This window comes from Bison bison, unplaced genomic scaffold, assembly GCF_000754665.1.
Source record: "Bison bison bison isolate TAMUID 2011002044 unplaced genomic scaffold, Bison_UMD1.0 scf7180017864063, whole genome shotgun sequence".
Classification (NCBI taxonomy): Eukaryota; Metazoa; Chordata; class Mammalia; order Artiodactyla; family Bovidae; genus Bison; species Bison bison.
The window spans coordinates 1,019,353-1,023,191 of NW_011494635.1; the positions used below are offsets into that span (position 1 = coordinate 1,019,353).

Here is a 3,839-nt window from a genome sequence, read left to right on the forward strand (position 1 = left end):
GGGGACACGATGGGGGCGATGTGACCCTGGTAGCCACCAGGATAGCTGTTCCGGTCGCCTGGCAGGTTTGGGAACTGGGGGTGTGGTGGCCACTCCAGAAGAATCTTCTGTAGGAGGTGGGAGTGGCCTAGGAACCAGTTGTCTGGGTTCACATTAATCCATCTGAAGGCACTTGAACTTTACACCTTCTCCATTCCTCTTGGCATCAGAACCCGGAAACCTAAAGTTCTGTCTGCCACCTCCACCTTCTCACAGTGATGGAAACAGTAACTCAGCGGGAGCCTCCGTGTGCAAAACAGAATTCAGTGTAGCCCGTGTCTGTCTCCAGAAGGTTTGAAGGGAGCACTAAAGAGGATGGACTCGTTTTGCATTCTCAGGTCAGAAACAACCCCAGCACCTTCCATGGCCCTTAGCCCAAAATGTGACCCAGCGTATTGGAAATTGGATGTGGTTGTAAGCGATGAAGAAAGGCACTGGCTACCTGTGTTACGCTGTGTTCACAACACACAAGGTCTAAGTAGGTAGTTAAGGACTGGCATTTTCTGCAGAATGAGGATACAGAGGTGGGGAGCGGGCAGGCTGGAGGAGAGTCCCCAGACCTCTTCTAGTTCTTGGAAGCTCTAGTTCTTTGCAAGGACAGGAGGGCATAGTCAGTAGAAAATGCCATGGACACTTGGTGCCTCAGAAGCCAGATTTATTAGTAGTTTCCCCTTTTTCTCAGGAAATGGGGTTGAGGCTGCCTGGTGCAGTGTGAGGGTGAGATTTTTGGAGTTGGTTTTGCTTGCAAGTCATGAGCTGGGCAGGAGGAGTCCTGCAGAGGCAGGCAAACCAGGTGAATCTGGTTGTCAGGGCAAGTTTCAAACCAGCCCGACCTGTTCCTGCTATAGAGGAAGGAGAACCAGCTGACCCAGGGCGGCACCCTGCCACCCTGCAGCTGCCACCCTGCAGCTGAGAGTCTGTGCGTCCACACCCTGGGTCTCTGGAGGAATAAGTCCCCCCTTAGCTGTGCAAATACTCTGTACTGTCTCCTCTCCTTTTGTACAAAAATATTGGAGGTAGACTAGATGGTCCTCCACTTGGCATTCTGTGACTTCCCCTTGACTTTGGTATGAACAGTTTTAATGGGTTCATTTTTTCCCCAGAAACTAGACAAATACACAGTGATTTTTGATCAGAGATTTTCTGCCCCGTGTTCAATGTAGTTCCAGGTTTTTTCTCTTCACCCTTAACATTTCCTTTAAGCTTTTTAAATTTAAGAATGACTATAAACATCCCACGAAACATTTTTCTTTTTCATGTTAGTGTCAGTTATTCTTGAATGCTATACTGGTTGATACGGAATTTATGAATTTTAAAGGCTTTTAGAAGGGAAATAGGAAAGTTGAGATTATCTTTTTTTAGTTTGTTTTTTAATTGAAGGGTAGTTGTTTTACAATGTTGTGTTGGTTTCTACCAAACATCAACATGACTCAGCCATAGGTTTACCCATGTCCCCTCCCACTTGAACAGCCGTGGCACCTCCCTCGGAATCCCACCCCTCTAGGTTGTTACAGAGCCCAGGTTTGAGTTCCCTGAGTCATTCAGCAAATTCCCCTTGGCTATCTATTTTACATACGGTAATGTCTGTTTCCAAGATTATCTTTAACAATGTGTACGGTGTTCACCACGTGTGGACCACTGTTTTAAGTACATTACATCTGCCAGCTCATTGAATCTCCTAACGACCCTTGAAGGAAACTCTATCGTGACCCAAGTTCTGCTGATCTGGGACCCATGTGACATGGAAAAAGCCCACCTGAGAAGCCTCTGGATTCTGTGCTGGGATCTCTCACTGACTGTTTGGAGCATGGAACAGGGACTCAGTTTTAATCCCTCCATTTTGCCCAGTGGAGAAGTCAAGAGAGGCAGATGATGGAGACGCACTGCGAGGAGGACTCTGAGCTGTTTGCAAATGAGGGCAGAGCAGGTCTGTGGTTACAGGGAGACAGTGGGTCAGCCTGGCACAGAGCACCCTGAAGGGCAGATGACCGGGAAGCAGTGGGAGTGAGGGGAGCAGAACCCAGTCACATGAGAGCCTTGTAGAGAGAAGACACACCCTAACCCCATCCCACCCTCATCTCCTACCCCCACCCCCAGACGTGGGCAGGGCACCTTCTGGTGGCTGCAGGAAGGCATCCCAGTCACCTTCCTTTGTGACATCACCCATGGTGAGGGTGCCTGGGCGCTGTGGGCTACCGTCACCTGCCCCAGGCAGTCACCAGGAAGCGTCTGGGTGGATGCGAAATGAAGTACGCGCTGACTCCCCAGGTTAGGATGTGGTTTCCTGCCTGCGGTGGCTGCTCTGTGGTTAATATTGAGATGAGCTGGAGGTCTTTAGCCTTTTCGGGTGTCATGGAGCCCCTCCTCGGGATAATACTTTACATGCATAAAATAAAATATGTAGCGCGACAGCGGGAACAACTGAGATACGAGGATCAGAATCGTTAACGTGTGATTTCATAGCGTAGGTGCTCCTTTACTGACATGTTAAAGGCCAGGTCAGGCTGTGAGTTGAGGAGCCGCTCTCATCTGGAGGCGGACAGGCAGGCCTGTACTGACACTGAGAGCGTCTGGGGCTGCTGGTGGTGACAGGGTCTCAGGGGCTGAGAGCACTACTGAGATGTGTTGCCTGCATTCAAACTGGGAGGAAGTTAATTTCAGAAGGAAGCAGGTTAGTGGAAGTAAAGATGTCCCTTTTTTCTATCCATGGTCAGCTCCCACCTTCTGTCCCCTGCAGGGACACTCGTGGGCATCGGGGACACCAGGCTCCCTGGTCTCCTCTCACCTCGCCTGCCACTGGCTGCTTCCTCCTTGTCCCCTTGCCCACCTGACCCTGGGACTCCCAGCGGCCTCTGCACCATCCCCTTTCTTTTCTGAATAGGACCCTCGGTGTCCATATCAGTAAAATAGGGACAATAACGGAGCTTTACCTCTGAGTTGTTAGGAAGATGGAGTTAACAGCTGTGAAGCACTTGGCCCAGTGTTAGCACGTGGAAAGCACAGTATCTTGTTTACAGAGACATCTCTAGAGCCACTTCCTGTGTGATCCCATCCAGGCTTGTGGCTTATGATCCAACCATAGGTTAAATGGAATCTTTTTGGTTCCACTTCCTCTTACCTCTCTCCATCTCATCCATCCGTCATTATGAGCATTCCCACCTCCAGAACATTCCCAGGTTCCCAGCTTGTATCCATCCCTAGGCTGGTCCTCTGTTGGATCCACGTGTTTGCATCCAGCTTCCCACAGCCTGACCCTTGGCATTTCAAACTTACAAAGACCAGGACTGAGCCCTTGGTTTCCCTTCACAAACGCTTCAACCCTGACACCTCTTGTCTCATAACTGCCTTCCCCTCTATCTCCAAACTCTAGCAGCTCTGCCAATAAGATAGATCCAGGGTGGGACCACTCCTCACCAGCACTGCAGTAGACCCTGCCTGCTGCCCCTGCTTTATCTTCACCGATTCACCACCTCTGAGCTGGTTTTTTTTGTTTTGTTTTGTTTTTAATTTTTGGCACAGCTCCCGCAGCATGTGGGACTTTAGTTCCTGGACCAGGGATCAAATCCATACTCTCTGCATTGGAAGGTGGAGTATTAAACACTGGATTGCCAGAGAAGTCCCTCTGAACTGTTATCTAAGTCAGAGGATGGTCTGACTTTAGTTCATCTGAATCCAAGTCATGTCCCTCCCGTTCAAAGTCCTTTAGTAGTTTTCCATTTAAAACCAAAATCTTCACCGTAGCCTTCAGTCCTTCCGGGATCCAACCCCCACCCCTGCCCCGAAAATCTCTTCTGACAGTG

General features: G+C 49.8%; 1 protein-coding gene across 1 annotated transcript in view; it reads left to right on the forward strand.

The window, feature by feature from the left end:
- RIN2 (Ras and Rab interactor 2) overlaps positions 1-3,839 on the forward strand; it is a 178,110-nt gene that overhangs the window by 113,391 nt on the left and 60,880 nt on the right. The gene's annotated exons all lie outside the window — the stretch shown is intronic.